The sequence below is a fragment of the Sander lucioperca genome, chromosome 19 (assembly GCF_008315115.2).
Source record: "Sander lucioperca isolate FBNREF2018 chromosome 19, SLUC_FBN_1.2, whole genome shotgun sequence".
NCBI classification, from domain to species: Eukaryota; Metazoa; Chordata; class Actinopteri; order Perciformes; family Percidae; genus Sander; species Sander lucioperca.
The window spans coordinates 1,266,931-1,289,505 of record NC_050191.1 but is presented as its reverse complement, the minus strand read 5'-3'; the positions used below and the strand labels follow the sequence as shown (position 1 = coordinate 1,289,505).

The 22,575-nt window shown below is 39.0% G+C and overlaps 1 protein-coding gene across 2 annotated transcripts in view; it reads right to left on the bottom strand.

The window, feature by feature from the left end:
• The window catches only part of lrfn2b (leucine rich repeat and fibronectin type III domain containing 2b), a 205,748-nt gene that overhangs the window by 99,113 nt on the left and 84,060 nt on the right, over window positions 1–22,575 (bottom strand). For both annotated transcript variants that reach the window (XM_031304575.2, XM_031304576.2), the window contains exon 3: window positions 3,781–3,890. The gene's annotated coding sequence lies outside the window, so the exon portion shown is untranslated. The remainder of the gene's footprint in view (window positions 1–3,780; window positions 3,891–22,575) is intronic.

Below are 22,575 nucleotides of genomic sequence, written 5' to 3'. Positions count from 1 at the left end.
ATTGGCACTTGTGTTAAAAACAATCTCAAATGATACCCAGCACTAAGTAAGTAAGTCAAGTTTATTTACATAGCACTTTTCACAGATAAAAATCACAAAGTGCTTTACAATAAATTGGAATACGATAAATAGAAGACATAAGAATACACGGAAAACATAGAGTAGGTACATAAAGCATACACTAAGCGTGGCACCACCACCAAATCTTTCAGGGAGGTTGTCAGGATGGATGGTTGAGCGTTCAAAAGAGTGATGTCAACAACACATCATGGTTCACCTCCAGTCCCTTTATTCCATTATGGCAACAATTTTTTGGTACTCCCTTACTTTCTGCCTTCACATTGGGCAAACTACTTCTTGTATTGCAACGGAATGTAAATGGTGGGGTATAACTGTCCAATATGGATGTAATACCTACTGGACTAAGACCTATTTTGTCCTTACAGCCGAAATACATTGGGCACGGCATGACGTGTCATGTAGGCTGGGCGGAGCAGGATTTTTTACCGGCTAGCGTGTGGTTGCTGCCAGCTTCACTGTGTGCATTGAGTTTTGCCAAGTAATAATGCAGTTGGTAATGCAGGGTTTGAAATAGGCTATATTAATTATATTGGTACTTAAATAATTAACTGGATTGTTTTAACTACAGGATCACAGATACACATTGATTCGACTGACTTACTTGGATGTGAAATGTAAAAAAACACTCACAAGAATGCTCTGCTGCCTTGCTTTGCCTCTGGGACAATGAGCAATTTATTTCAATCATTTTTAAAAAGATTGTATTTCTTTTTACACAGTTTTATGTCATTTTTTAACCGTTGGAGGGCACATAGCTGCGCGTAGAGAAAGAAAAATAGACATGCAACATAAAAATAGCGCGGCTTCCATGGTCTGTGTAGCAGCTTCACTTGATTATAATGATCGGCGCCCATGTTAACAGGTTGGAGCAGCTACACAGCCCGCCTGAGCAGCTCGGCTTGGCTGCACATCAGCTTTCAGAACATCTAGAGATTCGACGCATCACCTATTTTTCCTGTGTGATCGCAGCAAAAAGAGACAGTGAAATGATATTTTGATATCAACATTATACCAGCACTCAAATTAAAATCCCTGTAGCATTTCTGTACCTTTTGTGTCTAATACAAATGACATTTATAATGAAATAAGAATAAACTTTATATTATTTATGGCCATTATGAAATGCAAACTGAATTTAGAAAGCCACACAGCTTCAACGCTGTCTTTGTGGACACCACACGCGTATGGAGCTGCAGCAGTTTTAGCGAGGTAGCCGTCACACACTGCTCATGCAGGCTGTGTGGCCCAGCCGTTAGGTTTGAGGACTTGTACGTCAGGACAACATAACAGCAACAAAACAACATGGCGGTAGAAATGTCACAAACTTAAGTTGATACTGTCCTTAAAGGATGCAGTTTCTTTGTCATCTAAAAGAGAGACCTCTGTGCTGGAAAGAAAGACATCTTTAATTTGATGTTCCATACAGTACAGTAAAAAGCTGACTCCAACAATGCAGTTTAAAAAACAAAGTTCCAGTGTGGCTCTCAAATTTAAATTACCTACTGTAATTTTCAAGCAAAAAAACAAAAAGAAAAACTATTTGGAAGCAAGAAAAGCTAATTTCAAGAAAAATTATCTCACACTATGATCACTTTTCATTTAATAGAACATAGATATGGTTTATTTCGATGCAATACCAAGCATTTCTAATGACTTCTAAGATGGGTGCTTTTCCTCTGTACACACTGCCATTGTAAGCGGACATTCCTGTTTTGTTGTGTGCTGCTTGTCCCCAACATGTCAGCCTGACTAGGCAATTCAGAGCTGACATTTTGGGGTCGGTGTGCAAATTTCCTTAGAAAATAACCTTAAAAAGTTGATTTCCAAGGAGAAAAGTGTGCTTGCTGTGGTCTGCCCACTGTTAAAATATTGATCTTAAATAAAAACCAATCCCTGGTGATCTGCTCCCAAGCAGCCATATTACACACTCTATTCCTGGAAAGCCAGCGTAAATAGAAAAAAATAGAAGCTAAATTAAAATCAGCAGTATTCTTAGGGTCCACAGCCTTTGTTGCATATGATTTTTTATACCAGCCCCCTGCTCTGTCATGCCCCAGACCACCAACCTCACTGGATGAGCTGGGTGCTTCATTATAACAACACTGCAAGCAGTTTAGTTTATAACGTTTTAGTTGGTAATTTCTATCCTGAAGGTTGACCTTATATACAAATACTGTCAGGATTAAAGCTGTATGGGATTAAATGGACAGAGAGGGAAAGAAAGAGCACACGTAAATTAGTAACCCTAAAAATTTAACTAAACAGAAACAGAAACTAAATTTATTAGGTCTCTGTTTGTGGTTATTCATTACATTTTAAGAATATAGATAGAAAAGCAGAACTTTTGCACACCTGTAGATCAACAGGTGTGTAGGAGACCGTGGGTTGACAATACAGAACAAAAGATCTGACTGTAAGTGTAGAGTGTGCGAGAGTCATTTGTTTTGTCAATAATACAGATAAACCAGTCAGTAACAGCATCCTCACACAGATTTCATACTGCTGATTGCTGAAATAACGACTTAAGGACTGGTTACCTTGCAAAATCAGTACATTGTTGTATTACAACTGAGTGATGAGGAAAAATGCAACACAAACAGACTGCTCCAAATTCAAGTTAATTACTGCTAAAATAGCCTATAAAGTTATATAAATATTCAGCTTTTTCTTGGCCAAATCATATTGTAGCCTCACAGTCCTTGGCCTGATAGCAGGCTTTCAGCTGAATCTCATTGCAAAGATTGTGATGAAACACAGTGTGCAAACAGGGAGTAGGACACTACACCACTAGCAAAATGCTAAAAGTTATTATTTTGCCATGAAAACTTCAAGGAGGCACTAAATAAATGAATGATGATGAATATATGTGATTGTATGAATATAGGAGAAGGCGTTGCTGCAAAAAAAGGAAGATAACCATCCCTGTATCCCTGGAAACCTGGACAATTCTGCAGCCCACAGTTTACGTTTAGCACAAAGTTTTGGTGTGAACTGCTACGTCCTGTATGCCCTGCTACACCCTGCAGTGACCTGCCACAACTACTATTTCTAGTCATAGTTCCATTATCTTTATTGTGACTATAATTGCCACTATAGCTGGCCTTTAAAGTTAGGCCCAACAAGGCCTGAGCCCGACAGAATTCGGCCTGAGCCCGACAAGTACATTTTGATTGATTTTACACCCCGACATTATTCAAATGTGCGCACACACACACAGCTCTTTTGCCTTTTGTCAAGAATGAGTCATATTACTTTACTTTAATGACTTATATAGGCTATAGGCCACTTGGAAGTTGGAACAAAGAAATAAAATAAGTCCTCCTCCAATATACAACAAGCCTTAAAAAATGTTATTCAGGGTTTTGCAGAATTGTCCAATATTGGTCTGACTGGTGATATGGCTGAGATATTATGCAAACCTCCCCTACATAAAGACTTGTGCATCAATATTTTGAGCTGGTTTCATGGATGCAAAAATACCTGAAAGACACTTTTTTAAAATCAGACTTTTCAGTAACACAACCTTTTAGATCCAGAAGCTTAATCCCTATCTGCCAGCGCTCATTTTAAAATCCTAACAGGTAATCTCTAAATCTTCAGCTCTGACATTTTGTGAATTCCTTTATGACTTCATGTGGTCTTTACAGTCACACAGATGGCTGTGCGAAAAGCACATCAGCGACTGGATGAAATACTCACAGTGAATATGGTAAGGATTACAAGGTGGAAGAACCACCTGAGGTCAGGACTCCATCTTCACACCTCTGCAGTGCCTGGGGCTCCGAACACATCTTCATCGTCACAAACTCCTGTGGGAAGACAGAAAGAGTACACTTAAGCAATCATTCACTGTCTATGCACTCATCTGGCAGACTCCAGACTATACTGAAACCGTAGTTGCATCACGTTTCAGAGCACTCCACAAACTTCTGCTTTTGGAATAGACTTTTCCACTGCGGAGCCTTCAGCCACAGAATGAAATGACAAGCTAAAAAACACATTTGTGCAGAGTGTGCAGCCTTGGAAATATGTACCATTTAGCTCTCCTTCACTTATTAGCATAGAACAATGTACAAAACATTAGCATTAGCCTGCAGGTTATGTTAGCAACCTTCTCATTTTCAGCCGGCACTGAACATCGCTTTCACTGGTTTAAATGACAAACATCACAGCGGCTGTAGCAAAATAATGTTCATTCTGTAAGTAAGTTGACCAAAGGCCAAAATTTAACTTTTGACTCTTGTCTGGTTAAAGGATAGTCCATCCTAATACATCCTCAATACATATTTGTATATTAAGAGAGTTGGCCACCATAATTGTTACACCAACTATACTGGTCGTGAAGTGATACTTTCATAGAACAATTACACTGTAAGGATTTGGGGGACAAAGGCCACAGTCCTTGTTCTGTGCAAAAACTAGTACTGTTTTTGTCAGCCCAGTTCCAGCAAAAACCTAGTATGAGGCTTCATCAATCTGAATTAGCTGAACCAAGTCTTTTTAGCTCATAATTCTCTCTTTGCATTGCTTGCTGGAGCGATACGTCCTATTAGTTAGCATTGCAGGGAGGAAACAGGGACAGGAAACCTACATGTGACTAGGACAAAGATGGCAGCTTGAGTTGTCTGACTCTGACTGCTTGAGCCTAATATTAGCTTCAGCTGAATTTTGGAATGCAACTCTACACAGAATACTGAGCTGTGTATTTTAGTCCCCATCTCTTGCTTTGGAGTGGCACTAAGAGGTACGACTTCACGGCCAGGGGAGGGGAAATGATTGGAGAACGAATGATTGCAGCGACCCACATCTCTTTGAAAGCACACCTACTAAGCATAGAACTTAGACCCGACTTGAAAAAATCCAGACCTATCCTTTCACATGCTCTCTGCAAGCTGGTGTGTGTACTTGATTGTTTGTGAGGTTTTTGAAATGTGTACATATATAATGTGATCTGCATTTAAAATAAAATCCGGATTGTGAGTGTGTGCCAGTTCTGCAAATTTTCTGTTCACGTCAATAACTTATATGCTGAATGAAGCCCCTTAATCCAAACAATGGTTTGAAATAAATCTATAATGATACAGGTGGTGGTAAACAGTGTGTAAACAATGTTGAGAGCTTATTACACACTTGGTGAAAGGTTTTTCTACTAAAAGGCAGTTCTATTGATCGGGACGAATTATACTTGGCAGATTCTTACACTCATGTAGCTGCTTTTCATTCCTGTGTGTTCTATATTTGATAATAATAAGTTTTCAGGCAATTCTCCAGTGCACCTCTGCTGCCATTTACTGTAATACCACAGGAGCACCATTACTTCATCTGTATTGTTCCGTTTCTGATTTCATCAACAACTGATTTTGCTTCCTATCAAGCATCTGTCACAAGAAGATACAGAGGGCCCTATCTTGCACCCAGCGCAATTGACTTCGTACCAATGTATCATTCCTATTTTGCACCCGCCGCACAGCGGACTTTTCCCTCAACAGACTCACGTCGGTAAATTAGGGAATGAACTTGCACTCCCGGGGGCGGTTCAGCAAAGAGAGGAGGCGTGTTCTGGCGCAAATGTTCCCTAATGCTATTTTGCAGTTTCAGAAAACAGTTCCACCACAGACCAGGAAAAACATAGTCTAAAGTCAGTGGCACATTATTCAGCTGCTATTTTAAGGGCGCATGCTTGGCCGTAATGTAGAGTGTGCACACGGCGCATACACTTTGCTTCTCTCATCTCACGGACCCAGCAGTTCCCATTTTTGCAAACCATACATAAATACAAGGAAAAATATGACATTGATCTTACACAACATTTCCATGAATCATGGATGTGTTGATGACATAAATGAGTAAATATTAGAGGAGTTAAGGAGATGTAATGTTGAACTGCTTCTGCCGATGCCACTTAACCCAAATGCCCCAGCAGCAGTACGGGAGAGGAGAGACAGAAGAACTGCATCGTCTATAGTGAGGTAATCTCGGTCTAATGTTAGACTACATTGCAAAAATATCACCATGCATTCATAACCTCGTGATTCAGTGAGAGTGAGCCCAAAACATCGGAAAGTATGTTTTTGTGACATTTCTTTCATTTACATTTTGACAAAAAGAAAAATCAATAGCAAACATCGGTCTCCTCGGCTGTAAACCGCTCCTGGCGTGCGCCCATGGATGCATTAAGAGCGTGCGCCTAGCAAATCCGCCATTATAATAGCAATCCGCCATGTAACAAGCACGCCTGCTTTTAAAGGGAATGTGAGATAACGCTCTGATTGGTTTATAGCACGTTACGCCCAAACCACACCTATGAGTAATGCAGCTACTTCAGACCAACCCATTTTAGATTTGCGTCGGGCGCAAGAGTAATTTATCCTGCCGGTATAATAGCAACAGCGCCCGAGATCTGCCCACAAAGCTACTTTGGCGTTTGATACTTGCATTTCAGATCGTTAAAATAGGGCCCAATATGTCTAAATACATCACATTTGATTTATATCATTCCTATACTTATGAAGAAAACAACTAGAAACGCAGACCTCGGCCAAGGTTTTCCCTGTCTCGCAATGTTAACGTTCTGACTGAAGGGAGCTTTCATGTAGTTTACTAGGTGGAAACAAATTTCTCCAATTATTCCGACGCCACGAATGCAGCACAAATGCCCAATCATACATAGTGAAAATTCATTATTGTATCTGCCCTGTGATTTGGATCCACTGCAACCCTTAATGGGTTTTTACTTGGCCCATGGTACACCCTTCCACCAAGTTTCATGAAAATCAAGCCAGTACATTTCCGCAATCCTTCTGACAGACAGACGGACAACCAGACAAACCGAACCAAAAACATGACCTCCTTGGCGGAGATAATAATGTCAACAGTGATGTTGCATTGGTAGTGAAATTCTTAGTCAACTTGACAAAACAAATTAAATAATGCCAGCAGTAGTGTTAACTTTAATATTGTACCTTTGTCTTGGGTAATTGTTTCTAAGCAACAACAGTTTTTTTCCTGGACATTTTTTAAAGAGGATAATTACATGGTCTTGGTTACGGCTTTAAAGCTTTCCACACCTGCATTTCATAGCCCTGAGCTAACATAAGGCTAATTGGTTCTATCAGTCACAGAGATGTTCACAAGTCATTTTTTGGGAGTCCAAGTCAAGTCTCAAGTCTTTGAGCTCGAGTCCAAGTCAAGTCTCAAGTCTTTGAGGGGAAAGTTCAAGTCAAGTCTCAAGTCTTTTGCCACGAGTCTAAGTCAAGTCTCAAGTCTCTGGTTATCTGATCTGTCTGAATCTTATGAATTCAAAGCATGTCCTGTAGCTACCACCCATTCAGTACAGTATCAAAATCATATAGGATAACTTTATTGGGTCTACTGCAATGCAATCTGAAGAAACACAAATTAAGAACTCTGTTTCAATTTCGTAACTGCATTTTTCAACATTTTGGTATGGAAAATTATTTTTGCTTGCCACTAATAAAATCTGCATAAAACTGACATACGTGTAGTGTTCTGTGGGGGAAATAGCTAAAGTAATACTAAACGTTTTTATCATGTTTTTTTCTAAAATAAAATGTGGGCACTGCAGCCAAGAGTGGATGTGAACTTGTGACGGGAAAAATATCACGTATGCTTTTAATGGAGCTAGCTTAATTTTGTTACATCCTGAACTGACATTGGGTCTCCAATTTAGGACATCATCGTATAATTTAATCTTCTACTCTTAACACATCCCTCTAGCCCTCGAACCTGGTGAAATATTAACCTAAGTCTGTCACATCATATGGATACAACTATAAAGGTACAATTTGCCTGTTCCCAGCATTAGCACAACACTTTGCGATGGTTAGCTTGTTACCTGTGACGATATATGCTAAATTGAACGTCTCTTTCACATTAGCAAGTGACTGACCTATCTGGGTGCGTTTATGCCTGATGAAGTTTGACGTTGTTGATCCGGCATCATTTATCTTGGTGCCACACACCTTGCATGTAGCTGTTTGCTTACTGCCACTGTTTACGAAGTTATTGAAAGAAAAACTAATGACAAAAGGCACAACTCCGGGAGGACTTGGTGTCGCCATCGTCAATGCATTTTGTAGTGCAATGTGAGTGCGCGCACATAGGCATAGCGCATGCATTACGTTGCACATTATGGCAAAGGGTAGGGAACATGCAGCTCATCATACGTTTCCCCAACGTATGTGCGCCAATAAAAGAAAATAGAAATACATGAATACATTTAGATTTAAAAAGCAATAATTGCATGAAAACAGGTTGTTGACGAGTCTCGAAGCTCAAGTCCGAGTCAAGTCTGAAGTCTTTTGGGTCGAGTCGCAAGTAAAGTCTGAAGTCACTGTTTGTGCGACTTAAGTGCGACTCGAGTCCGAGTCTCAGACTTGAGTTCCCATCTCTGATCAGTCATGATAACAATGTATTGTGCAAGTTCATAGACAAAAAAATGCAATGCACCTAGTAATGCAAACAGTCAGACAATCATTTGGTAATAATATTACTTTTCAATTAAATTTTCTCTTCAAAATATAATTGACGTGGTGGTTTGTTTACAACCTGTCTGATTGTGACTCTGAACTCAGTTCCCAGTTTTTATCGACATAATAAGATTTCAGACAGTCCAGAGTTGGATGTGGGTACCCTATTCACTTGTGAAGATCATGGACTTTGATGTAGGGCTGTTTTGTTGACTGCTGTTTCCAAGGTCAAGAATGACCTTTGTAGCTGAACAGAAATAACCAACACATTCTCATTCCCAACTCATCACATACAGCTGCATGGTCAGGACCCCTTTCTGTCAAGTTTTTATGCCCCTTTGGCATCATTTTTCAACGAAAAGGGTATGGTTAGGTTTAGGCAACAAAACTACTAGGTTAGGTTTAGGAAAAGATCCTGGTTTGGGTTAAAATAAGAACGTTTGTTACGTAATTTACGTACCCGAGAACAGTTAAGTACGTTACATATGTAACTTAACTTATGTAGGTTATCCATGTAACATAATAAGTCAACATTGACTTTTGGTTTCACACAGGACACGAACAGTGGTGTCTATTTATCCACCCAGACTTCCTCCCAATGCAGCCTTTGTTACTTCTTTTTATTGTCCTCCCTACTACAACTTTGTCACTCTTTATACTACGTCATCTCACTGTCAAGTTGAAATAATAAATAAATAAAGAACATTGCTGGTATGCTTTCATCTCAACCTTATATCCCTCTCACCCCGGACACAAACAATTCAATCCCCTCCCCTCTGGCAGGAGGCTGCGGACCATCAGGACCAAAAGCTCACGCCATAAAAACAGTTTCTTCCCCTCAGCAGTAAGCCTCACCAAAAAGACCCCCGCATTGCCCAGCATTGAGTGGAATAACGGTACAAATACTGAACAGAAACAGAAAGGTGGGATACTTTTTTAGAGCATGAGGAATGCTTGCTGTGCAAGACTCACACTGGCTCTGTTAGCGGACAGAGGGTCTTCAGAGGAGGCGGTGCTATCCATCAGAGGACAGAGCAAGCTGTGATGCAAACTCTCCACTTACAACAGCAGCACCACCAAATTCGGAACAGCAGAAACACAGCAACAAGAATTCCTCTTTCAATCATTAGCAACCAGTAAGCTATCAGACATAGTGAAGTAAGCCCTGGCCATTAGGTCCCTCAAGCTGCTTAGTTGACACTAGTTTAATGGCCACTGCAGCCGTTGCTGGATTATGATTTCTGATCACATTATTTTCGCTGTTCCAGAGAGCAGTGAACTCTCTAATTACTGTTCTGACCACAGAAGCCGTGTTCATCCTTACCACACATTCAAACTGACTCAATACAATTACTGTAATCGGTCACCGAGACATTTAGTCAGCTTTCGTTTCAAACCTATTTAATGCTGACAATCAGAATTAAGTCTTTTGTGCAGAGCAGTTCAACTGACTTTAGCAGCAGCCTCTGTCGTGGGACAAATACTGATGTCTGATTCTCTGCTCTAGTTTCTGTTTCCACATACCTTTCTCGCTTTGTCTCTCTCATAGCTTTCTTCCTTCATATATTTCACTCCCAGTTGTTTTCCTTCCCAATTAATATTATAAATTACTCCTTCTCATTTTGTTTTCTTTTTTCCTCTCACACCCAACCAACCATGCACACAAGTTCAAGTTATTTAACATCATATGCACAACAATAACAGGGAAGTAGTTGTTGGCTAAAATTAAATTAAATTCTTAGTTCTCAGCCTCCCTCCAGCAATGCTCATACAAATATGTATAAAGAGACAAATCATGCAAGTAAAAATGAGAATATATGACATAAAATAGCAGAGAAGTTAAAGTAAAGGGATTTACTAACATCATCTCAACACCAAGCAAAAAAATGGCAAAGTAAAACAAAGTGAAATGAAATAGTGAGCAAGAACAGTTTTTATGTTAAAAAGAGAAACTCAGAGTAGCAGAGTGGGAAGTATGGTACTGTATGACTCTGTAATTGTGGAGACAACAGGTAAACATTGAGAAAATGTTGATTTTGCATCAACAGTTACTAAAATGTGATAAAATATACAGCCAACAGCCAACATTTCCTCTTACCGATAAAAATACCTACAGTCGGGTGCCTGGGTAGCTGGGTGCCTTGGTAACACACCTGGTAGAGCGTGCGCCCATATATAGAGGTTTACTCCTCGACGCAGCGGCCGCGTGTTCGACTCTGACTTGCGGCCCTTTGCTGAATGTCATTCCCCCTTTCTTTCCCCTTTCATGTCTTTCAAAACCTAAAATGCCCAAAAAATAATCTTAAAAAAAAAATCATATATTTAGCAAGCTAAAGTACTATCAAACATTCTGTAACAGTACCCATTACCTGCTAAGGTTAAATCAGTGTTTGTCTTATTGACAATATATTGCATTGGTCTCTATTTCTATTCCAAAACAACTGTACTAGTAAGTTCATGCAGTTCATTTCCTATGTTCATATTTTGCATTTTGCATGTCCATATTTTGCATTTGTCATTTGGGAACTTGATAAAGGGATGATCACAGGCAGCAGCATCAGCTCTAAATGTCACTCTCCTACTGGTGCTTTTACCATCATACACGTATGATTTGCCATCAGTGAATCATGCTCCACAGGCAATTTTGTTCATAAATGCCCCCTTTATCTGTTTTGCACCAACTTCAAAATGTTACCAAAATATGACACAGGTCTGCCTGGAAGATCATGCTGTGGCATGTTATGTAATGATCTGCTGTGTTAAATAAGAACACTTGCTGGCACAGGCACTTCTGTACAGCGCAGTAAAAATATATTGGTTCCACGAATAACTGCATGCTTTGCTTTTATAGTTATTTCTTTATTAAAACATGGCATTTCACCTCCAGCCTTTTCCCTCCATGACCCAGTTGAGAGCTGCAGCGTCTCAGCTGGCTGCTTCCAGCTGACGGTGCACTCACATCCTGGCAGCTATATTGGTAACGGTTACCACTTTAAAATAGGAAGGCGCCCAGCGGTGTAGTGTGATGTACTCTGTAATTACATGCAAACATAACCGTGAGACAGAGTGCTAGTTTAAATTCAAATATCTATTACAATGAGAAAAAAAGCGCTTCTCTGTTCTCTAAGACTCTGATATTACTACATACCAAGTAGGTTAACTTTGTTGATGACAGTAGAGGAGGAAATTATAAATCACAATGATTCAAACAATATTATTTAGTTAACTACAAGGGTGCAGAGTTTGTTGCCCATCACAGATTTTATTAACCATAACCACAATATTTCCCTAACCTTAACGATACTGTGGTTGCCATGTACAGATACTGTAGAAAGAAAGTATTTAAAAAATAACATGAAAAAAGAAAAAGTAATTAAACATGTCTCTGGATGACACCTGTGCATGTTTTCTGACATGCAGCCCAGAGAAGCATGTTCCAGCCTTCAGCTGTGATATACAGTTTATATATATATAAAAAAAAGACAGCAAAAACATAGATATTGGATGATTTAGCGAAACCCCGGATAACATTCAATGACTTTATTTTATGTCCAAATGGCAACATTTGCTTTATACAATATCTACGTTTGACAACTACAATATGGTTATGGAAAAGTTGTGGTAATGTTTACATACTTATCCTCCACCCCGACCACGGCACCCTACCTTCTGCCTTCCAAAAAACAACTTCATGGGGCAACCTCTAGCAAACCCAGTAGAGTGTGCGCCCCATGTAGGCTAAGTCCTTGGCAGCAGCTGCAGGTTCGAATCCGACCCACGGCCCCTTTGCTGCATGTCGCCCTCCCTCTCTCTCCTCTTTCCTGTCTTCAAGCAGTCCTGTCAATAAAGGCCATAAAAGTCCCCCCCGCAAAAAAAAATCTATAAAAAAAAGATCTCAAAAAAAAAAAAAAAAACGACTTCATAAGTCGTTTGTACAATCAGCAATTACGACCCATAATAACATTTTATTGTTATGGCGGCAGTAACCTTTAGTGGCGGTAGTAATTATAATGGGAGCAAAGCAGAAAGTATAGAGGTGTTTGGTGTTTTAAGCCCCCAACGTCACCTTCCAGGCAGTGCGGCAATGGTTATGTTTAGGGTTAAGGTTAGAGTTAACTGCCTGGAAGGCGACGTTGGAGGCCTAAAACACCATTGAGCAAGTATAGAAGCCCCAAATTATACATAGAGAGGTAGGTTAGGGTGGTGGATGGGTCAACAAATATAGGGCTTTCACCTGTATTGAAAACAAAAGTAAACTACAATTTTTTTCAACTTTAGGGTACAAACGGAACAAACAAACTACATCACGTTCTACGTCACGTTTGTAACCGCAAGTGATGTAACAAATGTCCTACTGATTCAAACCCAAACCACAATCTTTTTCTTAGCTTAACTCTGTAGGTTTTGTTGCCTAAACCTAACCAAACTTTCACAACATTAAATTAACTACCATTTTTTTCAACCTTAGAAAGTTATTATAAACTCTTCTGTCCCAGAATGACCTCATCAATTTCATTGAAAGCTAACTAAACAAACTTTTTGTTAGTTTTTTGTTCTCATGTTCAGACATACAGTACATGACATTATTTGAAAAGTAGAGAATTGGCCGATTTTCACGTGATCGGCCATGACCGGCCGATTTTATGCCGGTCAAATGCTGTAAATAAATAACATTGTAAAGGCTACCATACACAATGCATAGGAATTATATATAGGCTAGCAAATAATAACAATAAACCCACTATTAATTACGTTATCTTTTTATGTAACTACTGTAGCATGTAAATAATGCACATAAAATACAAATGTGAGCAAGGGCGTTCAACAATCGGCATTATATCGAATCAACAGCCACGTGCAACCTAGATAGCAGGTGAAGAACACAAACAACGAAATCACCAGCTAACAATGAACTGACAACATAAGTTATACGACTTAAAGTTCTCAAGGACGCACACACGCCATCTCCACTGGCTAGTTATACTCTGGACAGCGAGTCTCTTTTTCCTTTCTCTACCTTTTCCCGCTCGCGGTGTGAAGCGCGTGTCTGCGCTATTCTCCAACATGCACTCTAACAATCACAAAACTTTAGTTTGCTAATGTATCACATTTTTTTTTGTTGGATATTGGATGTGAAAAGAAGGAAATGGTTCTACCATAACATTGCTCTTTAGATGTGTGTGAATTTCCCACACCACGAGTAATTTATATAGTTCTATTTTATAGCGGTCGATTATCTGTTCAAAAACTATTTTATGTTCTATGCAAAATGTAAAATGTTCTATTAAAGAAAAGATAGAAAATAAATATTTGTGTGTGCTGTAAAGTGGTTAGAAAAAATTAAATCAGAATTGGTTTAAATTGGCAAAATTGGTATCGGCAGGTCAAACTCAATGAAAAATCGGAAATTGGAATCGGTCTAGAAAATTGTAAACGGTGCATCTCTATTGAAAAGCAATAACATTAAAGGGTTTTTTCAACCTGGACCCTATTTTCCTATGTTTTGTGTCTAAGTGACTGATGGGAACAACAATCTTTGACATTGGTCCAGTTTTAAGCGAGATTCCTGCAGTCGGAAGCGGCGAATCAAGCTACAATGTAAGTTAATAGGGCAATTGTCCAGCTTGTATTTACCTTCACAAACATGCTCGTTTTGCCACTGACAGGCTCCGATTAATATTCTGAATGTCTGACAACATTATGGAAAGGATCCCTTCAGGGATAGACCTTTAAACCTCTTTGAGACCTTTCTGTTTAACCAGAAACAGCTTTGAAGTCGCTAGCGCTAAACCCACCAGACTCCATTTAAAAAGCAATACTTTATAGAGCCAACGTATTTTCGCATGTAAATCGGTAAACTGTGTTTATTTCAACAAAACAAGAGTTGTGATGGTTGAAAAAGTGCAAAGATGACCCAAAACGGATTTTCATAGTTTTATTTTGTTTCTGCAGACTTCGAATGAAGTGTATTTTACGATGCTAAAATTACTGTTTATTTACATGGAGTCTGGTGAGTATAGCAAACACAATTTCACAGATGTTTTTGTTTTAAAAAAGGATCTTACTCTTTAACAGAAAGGTTGACCTCCTTAGAAATCCTTTCCATAATGTTGTCAGACACTTAGAATATTTTCTGAGCCTGTCAATGGCAAAACAAGCACTTTTGTGAAGGTAAATACAAGCTGGACAATTGCCCTATTAACTTACATTATAGCTTGTTTCACCGCTGCCGACTGCAGAGATCTTGCTTAATAACGGAACAATTTCAAAGATTGTTGTTCCCATCAGTCACTTAGACACAAAAACATAGGAACATAGGGTCCAGGTTGAAAAAAAACGGTAGTTACCCTTTAACGATGTGTTTAAAACCGCAACCGCTACGGAAAACACTTCTGTTGGTCGTATTTCCTGCCACCGCTAGGGGAGCTAATCTATGAAGCTCTGTGGGTCGCATTAGAGGGCTGGAAAAAAATGACCTACATCGCTGTATGGTTTAGAGTACTTGCTACGTAGAAGGCACACTATTTCCTCCATTGACACTGAAAGTTGGCACTGTACGTAAAATGTGAGTTCTAGAAATAATCTAGTATGGATGTAATTCTTGGCGATGTTGGGCTGTGTCTTTTGGCCAAGTCAGCAATTTATGAATCTACGACTGCCTAATCTGACACATTGACCTCAAACAACAAAAATATCATGTTGTCTGATCCTGCCATCAAAGATTTGTTCATTCACATACTGAACACCTCTCAATGACATGATGGATGCCACAGTAGCTTAGCAGGGCATCCAAGTGTAATGATACAAGGACAGCAAGACCTCTCAGCATGTACAAGATAATCTCTCTCGATAAGAGCTTATCAAGATAAGATCTCTGCAGACATATTGTATCTGCATTTTTGCATTATGATTAATGTAAAAACAATGGTGGATGCAAGGTAGCATGTATCACAATGAGCAGTGTCACAAACAGACAGACAGTTTGCCAGTTTAGTTTAAAGGAGATGTGCAGGGCTTGACACTCTCAACACGGTTCACTGATAGCCCATTTTATCAGCATTTGACCTTCTGTATGAGGAGGTGGCTCACGAGCGCTGCAGCTCACCAAATAAGTCAAATGAACCATATTTGAATCCAATAATAAACTCTTGGCTATTTTAAGGCTGGAAGAAAAGAAAATGTGGAGCGACTTTTTTGCGTACAGACAAAAAACAAATCAGCTGATGTTAATTAGCCGACAACATCCGCTCATTAGTTTGTTTGAAGCTTTCACTAACAACACAGCAACTTTGATGTAATCCAAGGTCTTTGTGGGAAACAGCATAAGTAAAAGAATGTTTTGATTGAACCATGGGGGGAAAAAATAGACAACATGCGAGAAGATGATGCAGATGATAATAAATATGTTAAATGGCTGTGTGATATCAGTGCAGAGAGACAGCTCTGACACACCAAACAACAAAACTCCCACGGGTGTCTCCTCTCATGCCTCGTATCGATCTTGATCAGCCGAATGGGCTCGGTCAGGCAGTGTCAGTCACTCGGCTAATTGGGAGAAAAACACACGGGCGAAGAGGCACAGACCTCATTGTGTCTTTGATCCATAAAACATGATGAGTTCAATTCCTGTCTCTCCTTTCATTAACTTAATCAACATGCCAAGAAATGAATAAAACATTCAGCGAGAAAATGCAAAGTGAAAACAACAGGAAATGACTTCCTCTAGTGCATGTGCATGCATGTGCTGGTTGGGGAGAAACCTCTTTGACACTGAAGGGATCTTTTTTCCCTTCACTCCACACAGACACACATTGTCAGCAGCCTAAAGGTCAGAGCAAATAACTGGATGTTTGCCATTGTGTGTGTGTGTGTGTGTGTGTGTGTGTGTGTGTGTGTGTGTGTGTGTGTGTGTGTGCGTGTGAGAACAGGGAGCAAGTGATGCTCTCCCTTCCCATCCAACAACCATAAAGACCTCCAACAGTGCACTTAACCTCCAGCTGCTCCAGGGAGACTATGGTAAGACTGGGCAGATGTCACTGTGTCTGCCTGTATCAATTAGAAGCACAGTGCTCCTGTAGTCATCAGTGCATATCTGTACAGACTTTATTATTTCATTATGGATTACTAGAAAACAAATCCTGACAATTAATTTCAATTGAGGACAACTTGGACTATACAGACTAAAAATCAAGCATTTTACTGGCTCAATTAGGGGAATTGCTTTAATTAAAGTCGCACATTTGTTCACCTTGGAATAGCTACATTTTTAAATACTTGAGGTGCTGTAAAAACACTTAAATGCTCCATAAATAACTGATATTCAGCACATAAGGTTAGGGACATCTCTGACTACAAACCCAAAAGCACCATGTAATAAAGTCCCACAATTGCACATTGGAATAGCTACATACATAAACACCTGCCTTATCCCACTTAAACCGCTGTTAGTAATAGTTGCAACTGTAGTAGTAGTAGTAGTAGTAGTATGAAACTTTATTTATTTGATGTATTTGTCACATACAATCGTATAGTACAATATAGTGAAATTGAGGCAGCAGTAGCAGAACTAGTGGTAGTAATAATAATAGTAGAAAAAGTGGGGGTGGTAGTAGCTAGTACAGTAGTCATAGTAAAATGAGTATTAAGTGACTGTAGTAGTATTGGTATTGTTGCGGAATATTGTATTATTAGTTCACTAGTTCTACTACTATGAAGGACACTACTGGGGTGGCTGCCTCAGTTTCATTATATTGTACCGTATGATTGTATGTGACAAATAAATAAATCGAATAAAAAAAGTTTCATACTACTACTACTGTTGACTGCAACTATTACTGTACGGTAGTGGTGGTAGCGGGCTAGTTTTAGCAGTAGTAACAGTATCAGTTATGAAAGTAGTATTTAGTAGTATTGTTAGGAGTAGTAGCATGATTGGTATTGGTACGGTGTATATAAAGAAGTAGTAAATGTATTTACTGCACATTTTGTAATTTTGTATAAGTAGTAGTATTGTACCAGTACTAGTAATATTAGGACTGTTTGTTATGTAGTAGTAGTGCCAGTAGTATTAGTAGTATATTAAATACTTAGTGGAATTTTTGGGTCTTTGTAAATTATAGAGTGTGGTCTAGACCTACTCCATCTGTAAAGTGTCTTGAGATAACTCTTGTTATGATTTGATACTATAAATAAAATTGAAATTGAATTAAAGGGTCGCAGCAGGAGAATTAAAAGGTGAATGCAGAGGTTTGCAGCCATGTGTGTCCTGCTGTGTCAACAGTATGGACAGACTTTTTCGTTCTAACCGAACAGTAAAGCAGCTGCTTTGAAAGAAACAATGTGCTTATAAATAAATTAAAACTTTTGTGTTTGATTGAAAACACAAAAGTAGACCAAGATGTAAGGGCACCTGGGATGTAATCCTAAACCAGTAGGGGGGAGTGTGGCTCTTGAGTCAGGGGGCTTAATTTATATATATAACCCCTGAGCACACAAAGTAAGTCCTTAAAGCCACACTGTTGTACATGTCAGCATGTAGACTGCTATGTTTAACTTACTGAACACTAGATCTCTGTTGTCCTTCACTGAAGAAAATTGTCTGCACCAATGTCAGCATACTGTCATTAAAAGGTCTGTCCATGGTCTACATGATTACTCACTGCATTCCTACACTATTTCCCTCTAATTAACACATTAGTTTCAAATATTTACTCAGTAACATGGCTGTAAAGCAGACTGAGGAACCACAAGACAGATAAGTTATTTTAAGAGGCGTCATGAGGCTCTGTTTCTATTCCAATTCACAGAAATAGAGCAACAAAGCGTACTGTATGTGTTGGAATGGGGCTCATTTCCGCAGATAAAAATGGAAAACATTAAAAGTCCAGACTGCTCTAAATACCAGTGGAGTGGAAAGACACTCTAAGCAAGTGAACCGAGCAGTGTGTGCATGTTCCATGAGCTGAGCAGCTCCGGTATAATAATAGCACTAACAAGATACCAGATCCTTATTCTGTTTTTGTATTCCCTCTTCCACACAGAGGTCAGGGTCAGCTGCAGAGTTGGAGCTGGTAGGAATTCAGTGTCTTCATCAGGGCATCAGTGTGCCGACACTGGGGCTTAAACCTAAACTTGTGCAATTAAAAGAGCGTCTCCCTAATCGTTGTGTTTCACCTCATGCCTCAGCTGACTTTCAGCAACATGAGGAGGAACCTTTTTTATTTCTTTATGCTCATGCATGAACAACAGTGCGATGACAGGTTAAAAAGATAGAAAACAGAATATAGGGCCTTGGCATGAGACCTGGGCACGCTCTGCTGCATGCAAAGCAGCTTATGGTCTTTAAGCACAGATCGAGAATGTTTTATAGATAAATGAATGAGAGACATACAATGAGGCCATGCTCCAGTGATTAAGAGACACATAATCCTCACGCAAAAATGTGTACGCCACAAAGCAGAGTAAAAGAGAGTTGCTGGGAGATCATGAACATCATCACTGCCACTCTTTTTCAATATTCTTCTAGACCAAACGATAAAACAATGAATCTCGGAAATACAAATATATGAAAAAGTTCAAATGAAAAATGAAAAGAGGAATTCAACATTCTGAGATAAACTATGCCATAATAAGTCAAAATCAACGTATCTAAAGCCACAATTCTGACTTAGTATTCAGGGATCAAGTTTCGTTTGGCCTTGATCTGAATCCTAATATTGGCAATCTCCGATACCAAGTCTGATACAATATATTTATCTAAATGTTGATTAAATAGTATCTGACATATTAAAATTACAGCTGTGGCCCTTTAATTTGACACACCTTTTTTTCACGAGCTGCTTGATCCAAAAACTAAAAGTCCTGATTCAAAACAAAACTGATAAGCTTAAATTACTTACTAATTAATTACTTAAATTTTAAGCATGCAACCCTTTAAATTGAAGTGAAATGATCAGCTAGAGAGAAGGCGTATGTCACTCTGTTGGAGTTGTTGGGACAACAAAAACACTTGCGGTTGTACAGGTTGATCGTTTTTTAATCTTTTATTTAGCTTTTGTGTTGCCATCCACTTACTCTTGGAATTAACGACAGTTGATATGATCTACCGTGACCGCTGAAAATGAGAAGCTGAATGTTTTGTGCACTGAACGAGAGGAGAGATAACAGATTTGTTACCATCGGATTAGCGGATTAACAAAGTCAATCACCGGTACAACCAAATGCATTTTTTTCCACTCACACTAATTTTTACTCTCTTATGCAATTTCTACTGAAAACAAATCACTATGACTTAATATGTGATATTTTCACAGTGATGTAAATAATTGAAATTGAAATAAATTTGGCTTTTTAAGTCAAAATTGTGAGAGCGTTAAAGGATTTATGATCATTTTGACCTTCCATTTCATAATTTTAATTTGGTATCTTAAACATTTTACCGTGTATCTAAGTATTTATAAGTTATACTTTTTTCTTTTTTTTTTAATCATCATTGCTACCTTTCATCTTTTTTTTCCTTTCCTGGCATTAATGGGCTCCCATAGAATACAGATTAGGTGTGTGCTTGAGTGAGAATGAACTGTATATTCTCCTGCCTTCTAATCTGTTACATAAGATCCTCTATTACAAAGCTACTGTGTCACACAGCAACAATGCATTGTCTTTGCTACTACAGCATTACACTTTGTTTCTCATGTGGATGAGAGGAAAACCTCCACCCCGCCAAGTGGGAATGTAGATAAAGCTGTAATTTATTCCAGCAATACTTTGACAACTAGTCAACCTTCTTGGAACAAAAAACATGTCAAGTCAAATGTATTTATGAAGGAGTTTTAAGGATATAAGTGACACGAAAAGGAGACAAATAAAACAAATCACAATATACAAAGCTTAAAGCCATTTGCATTCTCACGCATGTGAGAACGTGCACCGCTATGCAGGACAACTTCCACTCCCCCCTCGAGAAGCAATTAAGACTTCTCTGCTGCAAAATGTGTCACAGAGCAGGTGGGACACTTCAGCACTTCACTTAATGTGTTAATATTATGCACCAACCTGAAAAAAAGTAGTTATTTATTTATGCATATTCTTTTTTTGTGTCTGTGTCTCTCCCAACTATATAAAGATACATTAGTTTTGCAGTCAGTGTTACATTTTAGCATTGTCCGAGATGTCTTTGTCATGACAACTTCACGTTAAACAAAGTTCATGACAGGTCCAAATTGTTTCACTTTACATGACTTCAAGGAAAAATATTCATGACACAATTATAATGCTCTCATGACAGCCAATGTAAAAAACAACCTCTTAATGAAAGTTTAATGTAATGTTTACATACACATTACACTAAACTGTAGATAAATAGCTTATTAAAGTTTGATAATTGGGCCTGTCCTGACATATTTATGACAGGTTATGTTATCTAGGTTAATGTCAAGTTGTCATTTCAAAGATAACGACAGGTTGTATTGTCTTGTTTAAAGACATGTTGGCATAACACAGAGATTGTTGTCTTCCTTAATATCAAGTTGTCATAACAAAGACATCTCAGACAACGCTAACTTTGCATTAGGAAAATAGGAAACATAGGAAAATAGGGTCCAGGTTGAAAAAAACGGCAGTTACCCTTTAACTCTCCTGAGATGAATCGGATGCAATAGGCACTTGAAATGCCAGTTGATGTTCAAATACTGTACATCCTCACTTTACCGTGACTTGGATGTCAAATTATAATTTCAAACACTGGCTTGAGGACGATAGGGATACTTTTTTTTTTTTTTTTATCCCAGTATTGATATAAACTGTGATATAGCAAAAGAATTCTAGAATTTTAGTTGATAAACACATAAAAAGGTAACTAGATGGGAATATCTTTTTTTTTTGCCTAATCCAGTAAATGAAAAACTTCTTTACATCACTGCAAAACAATCCTGAAGACCTCCTGATGCTGATTCATTTTGCAACATTTCTCACAAAGGCCAGAGATTTGAAAAGAATAGCTACCTTAGTGTAATAAACATGTAGTGTGTCTGTGACAGATTACAAATTCACATCATCTCACAGTATATATATCTTTATATTGCACACTTCAACCGGCTAGTATGTGCTGCTGAGGTGCTTTGCATTGCAAACAGGGATAACAAGAGCAACACATCAAGAGGTATTTATTTAAAGAGTGATAAAGCTCTTTGATTAAACATTGTACAAACTATCAGCAGGTCTTACTCTCCCCTGGCACAAATGCATTGTCTACATTACACTTACATCAGTAATTTACCCCAGTGTGGACCCGTCCTTTTCATTTTCAAAATGAGAAGGATGAGAAGATGGACATGAGGTTAAAAGCAGATGAGGATTATAACTGAAGCCACAGGCAGTAAATGATTGAGGTAGAGCGCCAGCATGGACAATTGGAGCTTTCCAGGGAGGATATCCTTGCTTTGTAAACAGCCCCCACCTCTTTGTCTCTGGGAGGCAGAGTACAGCCAGAAAACAGCTGTGGTTGGTACAGGAGCCAACTCCCCTCAGCTTTATCTGACAAACACATTACCTGGGCATCTGCAATCCACCAATTGTTATTCATTGCAGACGGCAACAGCAAAACCATAGTTGTGTTTAAAGGAATCTACATGTCTGTGGAGACGGAAGATCAAACCACAGGGACGTCAACCTTGGGAACAGGAATAAAGCAGAGACAAAGGCAAGTAGCCCATTTGCTCGTGGTAACACAAGCTAGTGATGACTGTCCGCACCCATTCAGGATGTTAGACACGTCTACCTGGGAGAAAAGCAATCACACACTCTATCCAATGATTAAAACAAAGATGAGACTATGTCTTTGCCCGACCCCATCCTCTCTGCTCCTGCTAATGAGATTCTCTGAGCCACAGGACAGGTGTGGAGCTATAATGAGTGACAGTGTTGCAGGAAAATATTTGGCCAGCACTCCTCAACTTGATGAGGCTATACATCCGACCTCCCGCTTTCACTTGATCCTGAGGTGTCA